At 38.7% G+C, this 22,895-nt stretch overlaps 1 protein-coding gene and 1 long non-coding RNA gene across 7 annotated transcripts in view; one reads left to right on the top strand and one right to left on the bottom strand.

Moving 5' to 3' along the window:
- CTNND2 (catenin delta 2) overlaps positions 1–22,895 on the bottom strand; it is a 638,555-nt gene that overhangs the window by 362,582 nt on the left and 253,078 nt on the right. The gene's annotated exons all lie outside the window — the stretch shown is intronic.
- Positions 655–4,925, top strand: LOC135305157 (uncharacterized). The gene is made up of 3 exons (XR_010366433.1): positions 655–965; positions 1,365–1,459; positions 1,978–4,925. It is a non-coding gene; the product is annotated as an uncharacterized LOC135305157 (long non-coding RNA).

The raw sequence follows: 22,895 nt of genomic DNA, 5'->3' as shown, positions 1-22,895 counted from the left end.
AAAAAGTCACACATAGCAAAAATATTTTAATTTTGCATACAAACTATGTACCATTCAGAATAAGAACTTACACAACAATTTTACAGGCACAATAAGTTTTCCTCATGATTTTTTTTTACATCTGGGGAAAAAAAGTCTTCCAACTTTTATTCCTGACAAGTATGTATTAACTTAAGTAGCAAAGTAAATTTTACTCTATATGCACCTTGAAATTATTCTCTTTACTACAAAACCTCCAGTTTTCCTACTCACTCCTTTCCAGTGTACCATTAATCTAGTCAGAAAAAAAAATTTAAAAAAATTAGTAAACAAAAATTACTGAGCCATCAAATGTAGTCTTCCCTAAACATACAGACAGTTTTGATTTAAGGGACTTTGTGTTTGTCCTGAATTGCTTTTTGCTGTGTCACTGCCCTATGCTGCTTTTGGCTGCTTCTCACTACCTTTCTACACGACAGAAAATAGAACCTGACACCTGTCAGAGTTCCCGTTGATCACAGAAGTTCAACAATGTTCCAGAACATTATCAGAACAACCAGAAATCTCTCATTAAGTTAATTATTTAATTGCAGAGAAACGAAAGCAGAGAAGGTAAGAAAAAAAAACCAAAAAAACAACAAGCCTTAATAGCAGCTGGTGCCTTTAGCTGGGGTGAATGCCAAAGAAACTTTGAAGCAGAGAAAACCCTCAGCAGTTCCTCGCAGATTCCCTGCCGAATGCCCCCATCATGCACTGAAAGATTTGCTTAGGCTTTACGTAAAACACTGCCTTGATTCAAATAATGAGGTCCACAAAACCATAACACTAAATATCTATTCCGGTATATTCTGCAGGCAGGTCACAGTTGTCAGCAAGTGCCAGAAGAGAGATAGCTTTCCACTTCCTAAGGTCTGCCCACTAAATTGTGCCCAGGATCCCATAAATCTTCAGCGAGGAGAGCTAAGAGCATAAGTTCACAGGGACAGGTAAGCCCGCTCCAGCAGGGAAAAAATACCCCATGCTTCACAGTTATGGAAAAGGGGAGCCCTTCTCAATGGTAGTGAGCAGAAGAAATTGCACAGAAGGCACAGCTTGCTCACAAAACTGCAAGGCATCACAGCTACCTTGCCTTGCTCTAAATAGCCATGAGACACTTGCTAAAAAATACTTCCTGCAGCTTTTGCTGCTTCACAAAATTTGATACTACAATGTTGGATGTGAGGGGCTAGTCCTAAAATAAAGAAAATGGAGGGAGCCTTCATTTATCCTTTTGTTATATTGTTTAAGACCACATGAATGATGCTGTCACTTATGTTGACCATAAGGTTAGCATCTGTGCCAGGCAAAGTAAATTCAGTATTTGAGCTCCTGTTAATGATTTACAGAAACTTTTTTGTTGGAAGTATGTGGAATGTAAATAAGGAGAGGAGTCCCTCCCTAAGCTGAGCTTTCCTGGGTTGACATGACCTCCATGAGTCAGGTAAGTGATGAACAGAGAACCTCACAGAGACCACCTAGCTTGCCTCATTCCCCACCCACTACTTTCCTCATGGTAGAAGAGGAAGGAATAGTCTGTGGATGTGACTTTCTGTAAGAAAATTAGATACTCTTTTGCTGATAAAAAGCACATCCAGGGGGCTGCAGATCTTAAAATTATTTCCCTTAGATTCACTCTGTGGCAGGAGTAAGCTACTCTGCCTAGAGGTACTTGAAAGAGTCAGTCTCTGAAAGCAAACTTTCATGTCTGCCTCATCACTAGCTGACATGTACTGTCTGCCTCCAACATTGTGCAGAACAGAGATTAAATGTCATAGATCTGTGGATAAACAGTATGAACAAGCAGTCCTATATTGTTTTTTAAATTTTTTTTATAATTCTTGACCATTCAATGTGCTACGGAAGATATCCCAGTAGGCTGTCCTTGGATATGTATCAGAAATGTTCTTATTTTGTTAAACATTGATCAAAAGAGAGTATTTTCATATCACTGTTATACAGGAGACAGAGACTTCCCAGTGATTGTCTAGACAGCAACACGCTCCAGCCCAGCTTTGTGTGGCAAAGGCCAGTGCTGAGACATCCTGGCAAGCCTGAAAGAGCTTTTCAGGAGGAAGCTGGAAGAAGGTTTGGTGGCTGCCCTACCCCTTGTGTAGGAATGGCTGCAGAGCTGAGGCTGCCACACTTGACCACAGACCACCTGAGCTGTGCTGTCACCACACTGCAGGTGCCTGTGCCCGGCCACTGACCCCATTGACCCAGACCCAGACTGACTTCCCAGTCTGACACAGGAACTGCCTCATCCCTGGGATCTCGCCTGGTGACCTCTGCACTCTACCAGACCTCTGCCCAGACCTCTACCAGACCTCTGCTCAGACCCAGCTACTGGCTCTGGGCCTGCCTTAAGCAAGAGTCACTGACTGGTGTTATGGGCTTCACTTCAGCCCTGCCTCATCACCACAAACTTGTCTGACTTCTTCAGTGAACCTGGGCAAGCTCCATTCTTCTCAGAACCTTGTTCCTGTCCCCAGACCCGCCCTGCTTGGATCCTGAGGGATGTGGTCCAGGCTGGTGAGCCCCCCATGCTGCCAGGCTTGTTAGCATGCTCTGCCCTGACTCCCCGGGGCTGATGGCCAACCATCCCTTGCTGGGGCTGACGGTCACACTGGAACTGGGAGTACAGACCGGATGCCCAAAAAATAAAGGTCTGGCACCGTGTTAGAGCCCTGCTGAGTTGGAAAAAGAATCCAAGAGCATCCTGTTAAGTGGTAAGAAATACTATTTTGTACTTGAACACTGTAGCCCTTGTGAGGGATGCTGGCACAGAAGCAAAGTAAAACCTCTCAAACAGTCATTCCAAAAGCAGAATTTATACTCCTTCAGCCTGACATTGGGTAAAAGAGAACCTCAGCTCCCCGCAACAGTTTGTGGTGTGGGATGATCCCACACAACAGGAACAGACTGCCAATGTTCTGACTAGTCTGATCACAAAGGAAGTCTTCTGGCCATCAAAGTTTAGTGCTGGGCCAGTTAAACAGCAATTGAACATAAGCAGTAAATTACAATATCACCCTGTAGTGATATTAAAAGCAAAGTCACATATACAAGAAAAATACAAGATTTCGGGCACTGTGACTGAAGTTTAACATTAATGATAAAATACACTAATTTTGACAAGTGGTACACTGTAATACATATACAGAGATGAAGACAATCTCCAAAATGCTCGAATCTTCCATTCAATCAACATATTCTGAGCACTGTGAGTTCTTAACAGTTTTTTCAGATACAGTCATCTAGAGGCAGCATGATCCTGAGCATCAACTGAGAACACTCAGTGCTATGCTGTATCTAACATTTATTATAGATTATAACCTATATCTTGACACTAATATTTGACAAGTGAGCAACTTTATAAATTTGGATTGTCTGATCCTGATTTACCAATTTTAAAGTTGTCCCATGCATACATACAGTTGTCCCTTTTCTGAAAGATAATAGAATACATTTTCTTCCTTCTGTTAGTTCATAACTCAAAATAATATCATCCATCAAATCCTGATACTTGATTCAGCCATCAAAACTTGCATTTCCCACAAGTGATGCACCAAATTCTACGAACCATGGCCTGACAAAAGAAGGGGAAAATTGAGGAAAATAGAGGCCAACTAATTGTCCTTCATACTTTTCCACTGCAACACATAGCTCATTAAATACATCACTTAAACCACTCTGGCTACATGAAACGAGTCAGAGCCACAGGTGCAGAGCCCTGCAGACAGTTGTTGCTGAACTGATGGTGTAACCTGCTTCTAGCCCTGCCCTGCCACAACAGTCTGTGACTTCTCCTCTAGTGCTGCACACAACTGCAAGTACAGCAAAACACAGCACGGAGAAATCCAACCTCCCTGAGTGTCTCTATGGCCAGGAAGGACATGAGAAAGCCCAGCTAGCTCACACAAAAGGCACGGTAGCCCCCTGGGTAAGGTGGCCCCTCGGCCCCCAAAACACAAGCAATTCAAGTTCTTGCACAGCAGGTCAGCAAAAAGGAATGTCTGCAAACACTGCCACAATAGATTTTGAGTTATAATTTAAACTTTCTCCTTCCCCCAATCTTGGCATTTCAATTGCAGCTCAATAGGAACTTTTTTTTCCCTGCAATTCCAGATCTGAATTAGTCTGTCTGTACCTTCCATGCCCAGAGCAAAAAGACCTAGACGGGATGAGCCAGTATGTGCAATGTACATGACCTCTTTGGAGTTAAGTATTGAGTTTGAGCAGTGATCCCTGAATCACTTACTATGCCACAATAAGAATCCTTGAGATTAATCAAACCATCAAAAGAAAACTGTGTATGCACCAGGCTTTCTTCCCAAATGACACAGCACTGACCTTTTTCCAAAAAATAAAAATCAAAAATTAACAAAGCCTCCCCATCAGTGACACATTTCTTGGTATGTTCAAGAGAACCTAAAATATATGTAGGTACTGAGTCATACTTTTTGAGCTCAATTTACCAATAAATTAGATTGATGACTAGGTTGAAAAATTAATCATTTCTGAAAGATAATCAAAATACATCTAAGCTGAGCGCTTTACTGTACCAATATAAAAAAAAAAATTGTTATTGCTTTTGCTTGCCATTTAATACAGTGGAATAAAATTCCCTGCACTATAGCCTCAACACACAACTTGACTGTCTCATTATAAATATATGTTTTGGCTTCATCCTCATCTACTATTTTGTTGATTAATTCTTCTGTTTCTAGAAAGGAAAAAGCAGTCTATTGTCAAAAACTGAATATCCAATTCAACTGTTTTCTCTTAAGTATATCCAAAATATAATAAAAGCACTGATTAAATATATCTTTCCATTAGAGTGTAACTAGCACCTTGACACTATACAACAAAACTATTACTGCAAGTGAACAGGCGTGGAGAAGTCTGCATGCTTTCAGAGATATATATTATGTGTGTGTGTAAATATATAGACATATAAATAAATAAATAAAGATACATAAAAATATTATTAGGAACTTATTTTTTGAGAATACTGAGCATAATACAACCCATTTAAATACTTTTATCTTTAATTTTTTAATACCTCAAACTGCATAATAATGATGAACTATTCTGAGAGCTGATCCATCCTGTTTGCAGAATGACACAAATGATTGTAGAAAAATACCCCTGATCACCCTCTTAAGCATTGTAACTAAAAATGTATAAAATACTATTAATCTTGAAAATCTTCAACAAAGATACAACCTGTTGCACACTTTTCTCCATAAGTACGGCATCACGCTGAGATCCATACAGATCAATAGTATGACGAGACTTGGTTTTGAATTGATTTTGCATTCTGTATTAAAAGAGTAGTTGGCAGATTTGAAGGCTGGCACACTTTGCCTGTAACAAGACTGGACATGCTTCCCAATAGACACTTCCCAATGGGAACATGCAGGATCAATTCTGAACTCAAACCCACTTTCCTGGAGGACATTAGTTCTTACTCCATAAGGTTACCTTTTCTCCAAGCTTGACCTCCTCTGCTTTATAGTGCCAAGCTGTTTTGCCAAGTCCTGTATCCACAAGTACTCCAGAAACAACTCTGGCATCTCTTTCTTGGGTTGGAGGGAGCCAGACTCCATCTCCCTGTACAGCAATATGTAGGTTCACTTTTTCCAGTTTGATTATAACTCCAGCATCTTTGTCTTTTCCATCAGCCCTTCTCCCTTAGCTAAGTACATACAGTTTTGACTGTCACTAGCACAAGGTCAGAGGCTTGTTGTTCAGTCAGCAGCACGGGATCTCCAGATGTGTCTGGCTCTGCCTCAGTGGAAACTGCTTTTAGCTGTGGCAGCAGTTGTGTGATGGCCACATGCCTGTGCTTCCCTACAATGGCTTTGGATTGGGAGCACCCAGGGCACAGGGCTGGCACTGCTGCGTAATCACTGTGTGGTAAACAGCCCCTCCAGGGTAATGGGACTAGAGGTGACAATGTGCTGCTCCCCAACTTAGAAAGTAGAGGGAAGACAGACTGTGGCAAGATATTTCATAAAAATATGCCCAAAAGAGAGCCAAGACTGAGGAGAAAGGGACTGCCACCATGAACCTTGCTCAGCAAAGCCCTCACACTGTTGAAAACTTGTTCTAATTGCCCCCTTTCCCCTTCAAAAACACTGACATTTTCAGCTTCAGAACCCAGAGGAACACTGAAAGCATGCACACAGCAGCAGGGTGAAGGGGCAGCTACTTGAAAGTGTCTCTTGTATTTAAAATTTAAAAGCTATTTCCAATGATGTTTTAGTTTTTTTAAAAATAATTTTAACTTTTTGACAATTTAAGTGTTTATTTGCATTGAAGAGTTCCTCTTTATATATCTACATGGTGTGTACCCTTTTGTTGATAATAAGATTTTGATTCTAGCAATCATCATTTTGTGCTGAAACAGGTCTTCCTTATCTTTAAACTGCCTACCCACTTCCTTTGGCTCCCATCGACCTAGCCTAGTTCCTTTTATAATCTCATGTTACTCTTTTCTCAAGTTATGGTACACCACTGCCTTCCTGTGTTTGGTCATCCAGTCTCAGCTTGCCACTCACCCTCTCCTGCTGCTAACTTACTCTCCTTGCCTTGCTACTAAATTCCTGAGCCTCTCACCATTACACATCCATTTAAATTTCTCTGCCAGCTCCTCATTTTTTTTTTAGGTTTTGCTCTGTTCTGTTTCTACTTTCCCCCTTTCTCATAAAATAGTAACACAAGGAGAACCTTATGAAAAAAAAAGGGAGAGGTCTGGAGGCTTATGCTCTGCACAGAGTGGACCCTTCTGAAAGCCAGAAGAGTTAGGGGCTGTATCCACCCTCTTCACATTCATCAAGGACGTGCAGAGAGAAGGCACATTTGCCAGCTTCTTTCAATAAGCCATCGCTATTCATGTGGAGGTTCAAGAGCTGAGGGAAAACAGAGATTGACTTGTTTGCTTAGGTGAGATGTACAAAGGACTTAGGAACAAGGAATTCACCAATTCTGCCTCACAACTTTTAAAAAGATGAAATTTACAGATTCATGGAATATTCTGAGTTGGAAGGGACTCACAAGGATCATGGAGTCCAATTCTTAGCCTGCACAATAACTCCCCAGAATCACACCATGTGCCTGAGAGCATTATCCAAAATGCCTCTTGAATTCTTCTGATTTTAGTGCTGTGACCACTTCCCTGGGGAGCCTGTTCCATGCCAAATCAGCGTCTAGGTGAAGAACCTTATTCTAACATCCAGCTGAAACCTCCCATGACACAATTCAGGACATTCCCTTGGGTCCTGTCACTAGTCACCACAGAGAAGGGATCAGTGTTTGTTCCTCCTCTTCATCTCATAAGGAAGTTGTGATGCAATGAGAACTCCCCTCAGTCTCCTCCAGGCTGAACACACCAAGTAACCTCATACACCTCTCATGAAGCTTCCCCTCAAGGCCTTTCACCATCCCCACGGCTCTCCTTTGGATGGTCTCTAAGACCTTAATGGTCTGTTTTATATTGTGGCCTCAGAACTGCCCCCAGCACTCGAGGTGAGGCTGCCCCAGTGCAGAGCAGAGCAGGACAATCCCCTTGCCCAGCAGGCCATGCTGTGCCTGATGCCCCCAGGACAGGGCTGGCCCTCCTGGCTGCCAGGGCAGAGTTGACTGAGATTCAACTTGCAATCAATCAGAACCCCCAGGTTTCTTTCCCTAGTACCACTTTCCAGCTTCTCATTCCCCAGTCTGTCTGAACACCCATGGCTGTCCCATCCCAGGTGCAGAATCTAGCACCTGCCAGTATTAAACTTCATATGGTTATGCCTTAGATTAGTTCCTGTCTTGGACTATTCTTGACTTCCTTATGCTGCTTTTCCAGTTGGATGAAACTCAGAAGTTCAACCACAAGAGACACAAAAGTTTCACCCAACATTATGGGGAAAGACGGGTTCCTTGGGGACTGTAGGCAGAATGATGAATGTACTAGGGGTTAGGAGCAGGGAGTACCTGTGACAAATAGATGTGGGTCCTCCTTGAGGTCAGCAAAATTTGTGATAAAATGCCATGTATGCAAATTCTCTGTAAATAATGACTCTAAAGCTTGTTCTAGCACAATCCTTAAGCACTCTCCAGAAGCAAAGCCTTGGTAATTTCTGTCTAAATCTCCAACACACAAACTTACATAATTCAATATATCCCATCACAACCTTTCTGGACATACTCACATGTGTATTTTTCACAGCAGAAAAATCATTTTGGTTTCATGAACAGTAACCATGGAATTGCCAGTTCAGCCAAGGTCTCTGAAGCTAGATTTGTTTAATCACACTTCACTTTCCCAAAGCATGCTTAATGTAATGGATATAATAAACACCAGACTCCTTAAATTGTTCAACCATTCAGTTGTAGTCATTTGACACACACCTAGTGCTAAATCTGGACTGTCCTAGCTACAGGCTCACAGCAACTGCAGGATTTAACTAAGGCCAAGGGATCTTCCTGGGTATCTGCTTCTGTCTTCATAATTTAACAGTGTGTTGGGCAAATTGTGCTGTTGAATGTGATGCACAAACATTATCTGCTATTATTGCTAAAAGTGTGTGTGGTCAGCTATCTTTCCTGGCTGCTGCATTCAGAACAATTATCCAGAGGGAAGAAGAAAAGCTTCCAGGATGAGGCTGAAAGGCAGAAATGCCCAGAAGGGAGAGGCTCTGCCCAGAGCAGAAAGCAGACCTCAGCCATACTGCAGAGCAATCTCTGGGGAAAAAAGCCCAGACCCTTAAGAGCCTAGGAGGAAATGTATGGTACATATTCAATCCGGAAAAATCTCTGAAAGCTGCTAGTGTACAACAGCAGCACGAAATAATTCACAGTGCAAGAATACAAAAGTCAGATTTTATTTATTTCAGAACTTCCACCTTAATCTGCCTATACATCAGCACTGAGACTTCCCAATTTTCACAACTAATATGCTCTAATTAGATAACCTTATTTCTAACAAAATGTATATTTAGGGAATAGAATACTCGCCCACTGTTTCCGTTCAGTTTAATTCAAAGTGAGCTGAAAGTAGTTTCAGCAGGAGGCTCAAAATTCAATCCCAGCCTGAGTGGTGTGTTAATATGGCATTTTAAGGAGGGTTGTTGGTGGTGGTTTTTTTCTTAGAAAAAGATAAATAGATTGGAAAGAAGGCAGATAATATGAGTTTTTTAAGTTATAGGTATAAAAATACAATATAAAATTTTTATTTTTATCATCATCCAAGTACAGATACACAAAACCATATTAAAATTTGGAAAAATACAGACTTCATATTGAAACATTTTGGAAAGATGAATAAAAGAAGAATGATCTTAGTGGTGCATTAGTTACTGTATCTGCCTATGAATATCATACTGATTATAACAGTTTGCTATTACTTTCTGATTTTTTTTCATCCTTCTGAGAAGGTTAGAATAAAAGAAGAAAACCAAACACATATCTATTGTTTTTTCATTTGTCAAGAAAGACTTCCACAAGACACATGAAAATATTTATTATCTGCTAAAAAAAAAATCTCAGGGATTTGGGGAATTCCCCCACATTTTTTAAACAGTGAATCTTCAGCTGTGTGAATTCTCAACCAGCAGCAACAGTGATAATCTTCTCCAAATAAACTCACATGCTTCTCCTTCAGGGTATATTTTCATATTTGACTTAATTCAATCTAACATCAGGCAGAGGCCAGAGGGGGTAGACCCGCTTTCTCCCTGCTTTTCTGACTCTTCCCTTGAGTTAAATTTAGTAATTGTGTAACTCTCTAGTGGCTCTCCTCAGCTTGCTGATCTGAGGGAAAACTCGGAGGTTTTCATGAGTTAGCTTTCCCTCCAAGCAGGGAACGTTTAGTGTGACAAGCAGAACTCAGAAGAGGAAGCAGAAGGAGCACACACAAAGTGATGTGAGCATGAGACAACTATTGCTCCTTTCAGCGGCAGGCAGTCATCATAAGATGAACCCACGGCCTAAGGCTCCATCTATGGTACTCTTTTCAGTCTTAAGCAGTAGAATCATTTTGAAGCAAATACATGAAGTAAAGACCCTTTGGAATGCCAGTTCAGTTTGCAGAACTGGTACAGTGCATGATAACTAGATCCTTTTAGGAGGAAATTTAGCTGAAAACATTGTTCCAGAGGTATACCAAATACTCACTAAACATTCATATGTCATCCAAAAGGCTCTTGAAAGGCTTAGAGGCTCAGAGCTACTCTCTAGTGCTTATACTACACTGCAATGTGCGAGCTGACCAGGTGCTGCATTGTCTTCATGAAGATGAAAACCTTTGTCTTGGAAGACCCTAAAACACAACCAGACTTTGACAGTAGCAAAACAGACACATCTCTGTTACAGAGATCTCAAGCTCACTTTCACATGGAAACACAGCACTTGAGCTTTGCACTCATTTGGATACTTCCACCCACAGAACCAGGATCATCTCACAGGAAAATCCTTCAGGGTAGAGAAATCTTCATGCTGTGGTATGCACATTCTCTGAACAGAGAGAAACATAATTCTCCCTCCCAGGATTTTTCCTGGGGAAGACAGTGAGAAAGCTCAGCGAGCAAAGAGAAAACAATTCTTATCTCTATTTGCTGTTCCTGTTGTTTGGCACATGTGGAATGTGTTATGGAAATTAATTACTGGAGAGTGATTTGTTAATTGGACTCTGGTGATGGTTGTTTGGATTGATTGACCAATTAGGAAAAAGCTGTGTCATGTGTGTCTGAAAGGGTCACAGGTTTTTCATTACTAGTATAGTAGAGTTCAGTATAGTATAGTATATGATGTAATATAATATAATACCGCTTAATAAAGCAATTGTTCAGCCTTCTGAATCCTGGAGTCACTGCATGTTATTCCCTGGCTGGGCGTTGTCCTGCATCAATATCAAGCCCCCAGGGACAGAAGACCCTTTTGAAGAAACATCCAGGGACACATCTTTGGTGTGCTCAGTGCCCCGCACTGTGCTGTGGATAACTTCCTCACTCCTGCCAAGGAATTGAGCAGACAGGGTGGTGGCATCCGTCTACCTACAGTTCCCAAAACAGTGAAGTAACTGATCGGGTCTAGAATCCATCCAGGGACTTGAGTCACATCAGGAGCGTCTGGAGATACGGCTGGGAACAGACCTGAATACAAGCTGTAGTGCACGTCCAAGAGGTCCATCCAGGAGAGAAGTTACCCATAATATATATTCAAGGTTACCCCAGGTGACACAGCAATGCACAAGGCTGAAGACATGGCTACCTACAACATACACTCAGGGCTCCTCAAGGAAATGGGACTGGAAAAGGAGCACCTACAAACTGGCTCTGTACCTCTAGGACAGTGACATTTGGTTTCAGTGTCATACATTTTCTGGCTGAAAGCTAGTCCACAGGACAGACATCGAAAGTTTTCTAAAAACATGAACATTATTGGTGCACCATTCTGTAAATTTATCTTGTCGGGGGGCAAGGATACCCACACTCTTCATTTATTTTCCATTGGCCCCTGAATGCCTTACCAATACTATGTTGACAGCAGACAAAGAATGTTATCACAGATAGCTTAAATTGCTCTGGGTAGGGTAATGAAATGGAAATGACATTAAAGATACCAGTGTATAGCAAAGTAATGGTGACACATTCATTTCAAGCATGACCTACCTATATGTTTACAGAGTAACATAAGCAAACTGAAAAGCAAGTTCTGTGTCACTGTCACTCTCACAGCCAGTCTGCAAGTGCAGTCATCTTGTACATATCTCTGAGAGAACAAATATATTGCCACTTGGCTGCAACTCTTGGTAAAACTGACAACACTATCAATCAGAGAAGCAGTATACATTTTCTGCAGGTGAAGCACTGGAATACATTCAAAAAGGATTTTCAGATATAATTAGTTCAGATAGTCCCCATTAAGTAATTCCTGGCCTCTTTTCATTTGATGCAGCTTTTTTCCTTTACAGATACTCTCTAAAAATGTCTGTGAAAGCCTTATGTATATATTTATTTTATAGCTTTCACTGAAATGGGATTGTTCCTTAACACCACTTACATTTTATTACACAGTTATCCTGTGTACGAGCAAGCAATGGCAGGTGCCTTGCTACAGCAGATCAACTGTCCCTGGTATATCATTGCCATGATACAAGAGCAAGCATAAATTTTAAGTTTCAAGTGCAAAACAGATTAAAACAGTGAAAAATTTATAAATGAAGTAAGAACCAAAAGGCACAGTTGGCTTCCACTTGAAAAGAATTTGGCTAACAGAGAGTGATGCAGCTAGAACCAGACATCCAGAACTCCATGTCTGGACAACTGGTGGCCAAGTGCAATGAGATTGCAAGGCACATAGAGCCAGTCACTACAGAAACCTTAAAGTTGCCTTTACTCCCTAAGTACCAGTGGAACAACTCATAGTACCCAAAACATCACTATTTTGAATGTAATTGAGTACTATATTTAATAGTTATAAACTATTTGGAGCATTTGAGCTTTTTTACTTACAACACGATTAAAATCTCAGAGAAAATCTGGAAACCAGCGAAGGACTCACAATAGACGTTCAAAGAATTGCCTAATATTATTTTCATTAACTGAAAACATAATTTTGATTCTGAGAAAAAAAAACAAAACAGCTATTTACATAAAATATATTTCCTGTAGTAATTATTCTATAGCTCATGAATTTAGATGAAATATGAAAATAATCATATACTGCAACATTGAAAAAAAATTAGTCTGAGCAGTAAGGCATTTCTTTTCTTATAGTAACAGTCGAAAATCCCTATGGTTGCCATAACTTCTAATAATGTAATGAGCTTGTTTAAACTTATTTAAAAAAAGATATTTTGGGAAAATAATCACACTAGCTGGAACACCCAATGCAGTCAAAACTGGCATTTGAAGGCATTTTGAATCGCATTCAGGAAGTAAGCAATGCCATTTTAGATGCTGTATTTCCCATAAGAGGCTCTGTGTCCTCATGTATTTGAATCTTTTTTTCTTAATGTTAATAGCTTTGCCCCCTGATGCTACCTAAAGGCCATCAAGATGACAGTAGAAAAGATAAGAAAAGTCACACTAACTGTGCTTAGTGTCCTATCAAAAAAGTAAAGTAACTTTATACCACATTCATTGCTTCTCCCCTCTGTTACCATTTCTTTCACTGCAAGCTTGCTGCTCAAGGAGAATTGGCCAAGCTTTTCCAGGCAGGAGTTCATGGTGAATCCTTCCCATCAGGCTTCATGCTATCACACTGCAAAACCACAGACCTAAAACATCCTAGTTTTAGAAAGTCTCCAATTTAAAATAAAGGAGGTATCACAGTGTGACAATCTTGGCAGAGTACTGATGTCACAGAAGAGAATGGCTGCCTTGGCAGAACTGAATGCTTTATTCAACTCCTGCCCTTCCTCCATGCAAATAAAGCTCTTTTTTTACTGTCTTTTTTTTTTTTAATTTATTTCTTCTTCTTTTCCTTTTTCTTTTTTCCATTCCCCTGCACATGGGAACAAAAGAACTAAAAGAAGGAAATCAACATGTCTCCACAGGGTACAACACCTAGGTCTCTTCATTTTAAAATGAAGCATAACAATTCAGCAGAGAAGTAAAATTTCAATATTTATCTCTGTTCAAACTGTGTTATAAAAATCAATTAAGATTTCACCTTGGACCATAAAAATGGTCCATTACAAAATAACCTTGAATTTCTGCCCTGATGTTCTTTATAATTTTATTCCTACAGACATTCAGGGGTCTCAAGTTCCACAAAAGGGAACTTGTAATTTAATATATATTGTTTAAATTTAACTGTGACTGTATAGCTTGTTTTGAAGCCTCTGCTTTCTCTTGCAATTCCATCTTGTGAGAAGGACCAATGTCAACCAAACGCTGTAAGGTGGGGGTTTTGTTTGTTTTTTTCTGTTTTGTTTTTCTTTGAAATTAACCCTTAACCACGACAAAATAAAGTAAACACAGAGGCAAATATACAGAATGTACTTTCAATTATGCATTTACTACTTTTTGTTCTACTTCCACAGTTCTTTTCAGTAAGAATGATGCAAAATTTCAACAGGCAATATCAAAGGTCATTTTCTAACTTCTTTACCCAAGCAATACCATTGAAATTAATGAGCAGTCAGTGAATTGAAGACTGGCTGCAATATATCTATCTTCCACTAAAAGGTTTGCTGTCTGCCTACAAGTCACATTGCATGGTGTCCCTCTTTGAGATTTGTCTGCAGTAAAATTAAACATCAGTCAAAATGGATTTAATGGATTAATTTTAATAGATTACTTGCAAACTTCAGCAACATTAGTGGAAGGCTTTTTGACTGAGCAGTTCAAAGGAACCCAAGGCAGGAAGGCAAGCACATTTCCTTGAAAGTCATAAAAAGTTTAGTTGCAGTAAGTATACGTGTTGGCATATAATATTCTATTTATAGTGGCTATCAAGAAATGCAGCATGTCGTATTTCTGAAAGACCTTCATGGAAGTACTTTTTTCAGTCAGACTGCCAGTATCAATGGAAGAATTACCATTTTTTCCAAGCTACACTACCTCTTGTCTTGTGTCCCCTGATTCTGACCCAGGAACCATTATTGAATGGAATACGTTAGCAGAACATAGAGAGACCTATCATCATCATGAAGTGATGGAAAAGCTAAGAGGACAAAGCAATTGATTGTTCTTGCAGAAGCAAAAGACGAGATACTTCCAAAGCCAAAAGAGAAAGTGGTATGGAAATTCTAAAGAAAGTAGATTGGAAAATCCTTTATCTCCTAGATTAGCTGAGAACTAGAGATGATCAACAGAGAAAAAAATTCTGTCTTTCTAGACACACCTTGTTTTTCAGAGTCTGTTAATTGTTAAGGATTTGCAGTCATTAAGACTTCAGGGCCCTTGGGTCTTGAAACTCACGAAAATGACACCACACCAGTAAAATAAATTATTTACCTCATCAGACATTCTAGGGTGGCAAAACCATTGAATCATACAGAACAGATCACTGCTCATCAAAAGGTCTACACCCTTACAATATCAATAAAAGAGAAAAGGAGAAAGAGAAGAAACTGCTGTAAATATGACAAAAATATGAAGCAGAACTGAAATGTTAAGAAAAATACAGAAGTGATTGAAAATATGAGATTTCAGTAGTTTCTTTCATGAGATCTGCTGTACCTCACAAGCTAACTCAAGCCAGTTGAACTCTGAACAGCAATAGTAACATCAAAATAACTTATTCCTGTGTATATTTAAAAAAAAAAAAGTAAAAAAAAAAACCCTTAAAATCCTACCTTGATAATTGGATTAGATTAAAAATATTTAGCATTATTATGGCTTAGCATAACTTAATATAGCTTTAAATCATAACAGGCTAGAGTAAAAAAAAAAGATCCAAAAAATTGTATCCCAGGCTGGCTACATTCTTCACTATGATGTGCTACTATCAAAACATTCAGTAAAGGCAGTACTGTTTTTCACTAAAGTCATCATTAATGCACAAAGCTGTACATTAACCATAATATCTTTCGAAATGACTAGCCACAATTGTATCTCTTCACTATGTGTATCCTGCATTATTTTGAACAAAATAGAAGTAATTCATAACCTACATTTTCAGTAAATGCTTTAAATAATCAAAAATGCTTTAAATAATCAAAACCTGACAAGAGTTACATTATGCATGGTAACAGGGCCTTCTTTAAGTTTTATTCATCAAGGGATAAAAATCATGCTTATTGAAATATCCTTGATGTTAGGCGGTTCCTGTCACAGATTATTTTAATAGCATGAAAAAGGACATTTATTCTAATTATATCAATAGCCCTTTTTTGTTGTTGGGGTCTTTCTTCTAAGCTGAATATAAACTGTCATCTAAATTCATGCAAAGGAGTAAAGCAACATAGTGTCTCACTGCAGAAACAGAGATTAATATTGAAACAGTTGTTTATTCAAAAGCCACTAAAATAAGTCCATTTTTAGGTTTTATTAGTAGAATTGGCTATAGAAAGATTTACATGGATTTAAAAAACATTTCAAAATCAGAACAAAGTGAGTTGCAGTACAATTAGATTCTTACAGTGGTAAGGAGGGTAGCACACAATGTCCTCTTCAGATTAGTGCCAAAAAAGAAAGACTCAAGGAAGGTTAAAGTCTTAAAGTCTTTCTCTTCAAATATAAATACAGTGCCTTCTTAATTATGGCACTAATTGAGAACACTATGAGGATCTAAGTTGGGGAGAAAGGAAAGGAGAAGAGGTGCATGAGAGAATACCCAATAATAAAAGTACTAATCTTCTGACGTCTGAATGGAGGTATTTTTTAAATCGTAAACAAAAGCTGGGAAACATAAATGCTGAGAAGTTGTTTCAGATTTACTTCTAGAATCCACTGCATAAAGTACACTCCTCTTTTCAAGAGCAGATTTATAAACGCCATTACGTATGGATAAACTACATCTCTGGCTCATTTCTTCAACATGATTAACATGGACTGGATGGAGGAAATCAGAAAGCTTTTTGCAAAAGCCTTTCATAAATATACAGAGTTCCTTATGCCCTTATGCTTACATATCCCTAGGAAGCAACATGTAATATATTGATGCAATATATTTAGCAGACTAAGAAAGAAAGTGGAGATGATGATTGTTTCAAATTATTAATAGGGTCCTCTGTCCTCATCAGGAATTTGCAGTGATTATTTCCACCTAACAGCTACATTTACCAATTTACATACAACACATTTCATTGACAAATTATTTGGCCATGAGCTTCTAAAGACCTGCTAGAGCTTTCAGTGAATCAAGAACAGGAAAACTGGATAGTTGAACTACAAAGCACTGATTATAACTGAATAGGTCCTATGAGTGTAATAAAGAAAATTCTTGTAATGCTCTCTATCTACTAGCCTGGCGTTCTGATTAAAAGTGGCTCCATATAGACTGACACAGTCAGATCGATGTTGCTGATATGCTGTTTTTGTGTTAGCTTAAAGTGGTTGAAATGGGTCTAGATTTAAATACTACTTACAACTGGTTTTTAGAATAAACAAATTTCTTCATGAGTGATACAAAAGTGAAAAGAAATGGCATAATAGCACCCCAACTATACATGCCCCAGCTTACAGAAGGGAGCTAATCCCAATACAGGCAATACATGCCTCTATGGACAAGAACCCTTAAGTACTGGAACCTACATGCAAAGTGTGGCATGAACCTACTGTAAAGATAACTGTACATATTATTCAGTAAATCCATAAACCTAGGCCAAAAATTAAGATATTAAAGAAATCACTTTCACACTGTGAGAATGGGGGGAAAAGGCAGTAAAAGAAGGGGAAGAAGAAAACTACCACTTTGATGTGGCTGCTGCTGGATTCCTTACACAGTGCCCAATACTGTGAAAGGAGGACTGCAGCTCTCAGATGATTTAGGAGAGGGGGAAACTCCCATCTACAGCTCCCTTGCTTATCTTGCCAAACACCACTGTCTTGTACTCCTTTCTTGCAGAGCCGGACCTAAATCAGGACTGCTTCTAAAAAGCCTCAGTCAGACTCCTCAGCAGAAAAGTTAGTACCACTGTGAGACTAGTCCTCCATCCCAGCACTCTCCAAAGCGGGGTGCAGATACTCCAGGCATTCCATGAGACGAGTTGCTGGAGTGCAGGAAAAAAATTCTTTTTGTACCATTAATACATAAAAGAAATATAATTTTTTTTTAAATTGTGTTTACTTCATTTTTATCTCATACTTTAATTTCTGTCGGGTTTACGGTTTATAAGGTTCATAATATATTAATATAGTAGTACCCAAATGTAATTGATAAATAAATAACCATATATTGTGGGTGTATGCTCAAAATGTTTCACTGATAGGGGCTCATGAACAAAAAAGTTTGGAGAGCACTGCTCAAACCCAGAAGGGAGGCTGGAAATACTGGCCAGAATTCATAGAATCTACTACCAAGTTAATCCTTTTGAAACTGTGGATTCACTGGTGGGGAGAGAAATGCCATTGCTGTGAAGCTTGTTGAACTTCCCCTGAAGCTAAAACTTTCCTATCGGCTACTGCTGCCCTATAATTTTTTTAATGCTTTTTCTGGTAAGCTTTGAAGAAAGTGTTCTTATTTAAGCTAAAGACATTCCTTTCAGGTTAGCCACTGGCTCCTGCTAGCCATGCATGAATACAGTCAAAAAAGTCACTAGGTATATTGGGAACATTTAAGGTAACTTTCATAGGATATTTGAAATTAGGCAAACTTCAGACTGTACTCAGTTTGATATGAATTCTATTGCAGCTGCACTCACAGCCATCTTTGTGATAACATTTATGTTGAAGACTTTCAAGAAAAAATTCAGAAAGTAGATTTAAATGAAAAGAAAATACAACTATATAATCTTGATCTAGTTAAGATAATAGAACATACATAAATAAAACATTTCTACCAAATTTTCCTTCTCTGTACCTGGGGAGTTAGGGTATATTGCTCTGTAGCGAGTGAAGAAGCTGTGAGTTGATGCAAAAGTTTTGGGGTTTTGCTTGGTTTTGGTTTTTCGTTTGGTTGGTTGGTTTTAGTCTTTGGGTTTTTTCATCGTTTCTTTGTACAAACAAGCAGGGTAGAGAACAAGGTAACAATAGAAGGAGTAAAGGAAAGCCAGCAGGAGGCACAGTGTTTATTCACAATTAGCAATAGCTGAGAGTACATCTATGAGCTGAAAGCATGAGGGATTTAAAAGCCCCTCTAAGTTTAACGTATTAAAGCCTATAAAATATTCCTTAACTGCTCAAGTGGCAACATGCCTAGAAAGCATCTAAAATTAGCCATTCAAAGTACACTGCTATCCAGTTCTGAGATGCCAGTGGAATAGAACTGTGTCCATTCATGCCTTCCGTGGAATTCAACTAAATATACTAGTAATACTTCCTGAGCACTTCTGGTAGTTGAAATAAGTGAGTATCAAAGAATGCATAGTTCAGTTTCCACCACAGAACAGTCACAGTTGTAGCAGCACCATTAAGAAGTTCATGTCAATCCAACAGAAAAGTATACGGACAACACAAAGGATAATTGGGACCAATTATCACATATAGGAGAGCAAGGAGAGAATACCAAAAAATTAAGAGCAATAGAACAGTCAATTTCTAAAGTTAGGATAATAAGACAGGAAAAAAAACCCACTCCCAAATTGTTTTCTAAGTGAATTGGTAAGTTTTAAATTTGCTGTATCAAACACTACAGCTAAGTAGAACAAAATTCATCTTTTTTTTATCAAGACAAATCATGGCAAGATACAGGATCCACTTTTGCTCTGACTGCAGAAATTACTACTGTCAAAAGGAGTAGTATATCTTTGAAAGCTGTGACTACTGGGAAGTCTGTAACTTCCATCAACACATTTCTATTCAGTTTCTCAAGATTGCATTGGAAAACAACTATGCTTTTATTAAAATCAAGAACCCAAAAAAGCCACCTTAATAGATAAATAACTTCATCATTTGCTAGGGACAGGTAAAGTAGCCAGGATGAGGGTTTGGCTGGGACCTTTAGTAACTGTTCCTGTATTTGCACTGAAAGGTGAGCAGGACTTGCCAAAGCAAAGCAGTACTGATAGCAGAGCTTTATTTTGTCAAATTACAGTGTCTAGTGATTTAGGTGGAATTTAAATTTAGGCAGGGTTGCAGAAGAAAGATATCAGAAGAGTAGATGCTCAAGACATAATTCAAGGTTGTTTACACAAGGTCAGATGGTGAAAAGCAGAAGGTAGGGGTGGTAAAGGGAGAGAAATTACCATGCCTACTGCAAAAGTTCTTTGAAATAGTTCTTTGAAACTCAACATCAGACTTTTTTTGTTTTGGTTTGTTTTTTTTTCCTCAAGAAAGCAATAAGATAGGCTTTGTTTTCACAGGTGAAACACACACATGAAGAAAAGTTCTATCTGGAATTCTGGGACACATTCAGCTGGTTGCATTTTGACTTAGTCTTTATACAAATGCATTATTACACAACTTCTGTTTCATGACCACTTCATTTTTAAACTGCTCAAGGGATAAGTCATGTTTGTCTGGAGGGACAACTGTTGTTTACAGGACCAATAGATTTCAAAACTTGCAAAATGTGCATTAGGAAAAGAACTATCTATCTGCTTGTAACAGCTGAAGGCAATGCAGTGGAATTGTACCTGTGGAATTGCTCTGCTGCCTAATGCTGCTACTGTAAAGATTCATTTGAATCCCTGACAGGTATTCTTTGCTTCTTACTTCTCTGTACAGCCTTCCAGACATCCAGGGATCCTAATAACCAGATCAGGAACCGATACACAGATGTGATGACTGCTTATAGCAGCAAATGAAGACAGTAAGATCTCTTCAGTAATTACTCTGAGATTTCTCAGACTGAGTAGCCAGGATAAAAGGGCTTTTTTCAACTTTACTCTTTGATCCTCCAGCTGTAAGGAAAGAATATAGCACCCTGACTCCTCTGCCTTAGCCACGTCTTCTGCTTTTCTCTGCTACCGTTTTTTCCTCATCCTTCTTCAACGTGCTCTTCACTTCTCAAGTCTTGCATTTTGACCAATCTACACTTTATAGACTGAATCTGCATTCTACCAGATGCTTCATCCACATTTTGAACAAAGGTTCCTCCCCTCTAACTTTCCCCCATACAAGCATTAACTGGGATGTTAAATGCAGCTGGAAATCTGCTTCTTAACCGCTTGCCACTGGACTCAAAGGATACCTCCTTACCCTGGCAGCATGCAAGGAAGAATGGAATAACACTGAAGAGACTTCCCTCCAAGCTCCAGTATTCTGCCCCATCATACACCACATTAGGAAGAAGGCAAAAAGCACTATAGGAAAATAGGGAATTATCTCCATAACTCTGTGCAAAGGTATGTTTACTTCCTCTGACAAGTCTTTTGGTGCAAATTTATAAAAACAGCAAGAAAGGTACTTAGCTGAAATTCCCTTTAAAGCCTCAGTATGTGCATTTTGAAAAGGAAATATGCAACCTGGAAGGTGCAGCTTATCAAAATAAGGAACAACTGAAATCCTGGTTCTATATAAAGCAGCAGGCAATTTTGATGACAGATAGCACTTTGGTCTCTGTCCAGTTTCTCAGAACTGACTCCTTAAAGCACCTTGGATACCTTACTTCTGTTTCAATGTTTGATGTTGATTGTCCATGGCCATTTTTTACTAGCACCATGTTTTCAGCTGTATTCTACATCTAAGATATCACAAAATCACTATCTAGTTCCTTAGACTCACAAGCAGTAAGCACTAAAAATGAGCTTTCCTGGAGAAGTTTTATCAAACTTGCCTGCAAACACTCTAAATTCATGAACTTTTTAATAATAAGGCAATTTCCTCAATATATACTCAACTTTGTCTTCCTCCTAACCTATCCAAAAACAGTTTGACACATGATAAGGAAGGACAGGGACAAAAAGAATGCCAAATTATTAAAGCAGTGCCCAGCAAGGAGAGCTAGAAGGGCTGTAGAGAAATAGACTTGTCACTCATGCCCCATTCTTGATAGATATTCTACATGTCCTTAAGTTTCAAATTATAGTTTTTATTATTGTGTCCTTGGGCAAACTACTACTGTGCTTATCAACCATTTATGATAAACTGAAGTGTCCTGATTTTTCAAACAGCTTGTGAACAGTAGGCTCAACACAACCGTATTTTGTAAGACATAAACAAGTTTTACATTAACAATGTATTTCTTAAGATCAGCAATTCCATGCATATTTCAAATTAGCCATACCCAAGTGTCAGGCTTTCAAACACACATTTAAATTGTGAATGTAAAATTTGGAAACAGTTTTCAAGAAAGTTAGTAGTATGCCTAAAGTGCACTAAGGTAGATTATTTACTTATTTTAAGTATAGTCTTCATTGGCTCACATATCAGTGAAAGTTGATATGTAAAGTATCACCTTTTTCTGCTGTCATTCTGCTTTTTTGTGGTTTTGCTTATGTCCTTTTTCCTGTATTATTCCTATATGTTCTGTATTAATAAAACAGAAGACATCAAGAAAAAACTTGAGAGAGAATATAAGTGACAATTGGCAGCCCCATATAAGGCTTTCAGACTTTAAGACCCTTTCTTAAGGCAGAAAAATGTCCATATCCTTACTGACATAGCTTCCTTTTATTGAGATTAAATGAAAATCTGATGTTTGATTTCATTAACGCACCAGTGTAATGAGTTTGACGGAATATCACTGGGTTACTCCTCTCATGGAGATGAGTATATACCTGGAGCGTATTCAGCAAGCAGAAAAAGAGGGAGAGTGTCTGTAGAAGGGGTGTTGTAAAAGTCCTGTTGGAGTTTGTGCCTTCAGAGACATATCTATCTGGGAATTATATGATCCATACTACTGCTGTAAAAGATATGGATGTATTGTATAAAACAAAATTGCACCAAACCTGATTGTTTGGACATATTCTGGAAACTTGTCTTTCAGCAACAGAAGCTTATCTGTTAAAAAACTATGAAACCAGCTAGTTTTTGGCAGAGGATAACAGGACTAATCTAATAAATGTTCTCTTGATATATCTTATTATGGAGAACCAGCACAAAGAATCTACAAATATTCTAGTAATGGAAATTAAAAAAAAAATGTACAACCTTTGACTTCACCTCATTTTTCTGTTCTTGTACCAATTTCTTACCGTAGCATTTTATAAATCATTTCCCTCAATGCTGGACATACAATAAACTGAGTACAAATAAGCTCAAACTTAATCTGAGATCAGCTTGTTTGGAATGATCAGATCACAAGTCTGATACTTTAATCCAGTAAAATGTCATTCTTCAGAATATAATTAAGTAGGTGCATTACTAATATTAATTGTGCCAACTGTTCCAGCC

The sequence above is a fragment of the Passer domesticus genome, chromosome 1 (genome assembly GCF_036417665.1).
Source record: "Passer domesticus isolate bPasDom1 chromosome 1, bPasDom1.hap1, whole genome shotgun sequence".
Taxonomy (NCBI): Eukaryota; Metazoa; Chordata; class Aves; order Passeriformes; family Passeridae; genus Passer; species Passer domesticus.
The sequence above is the reverse complement of the archived record's forward strand: the minus strand, read 5'-3'. Positions and strand labels throughout refer to the sequence as shown.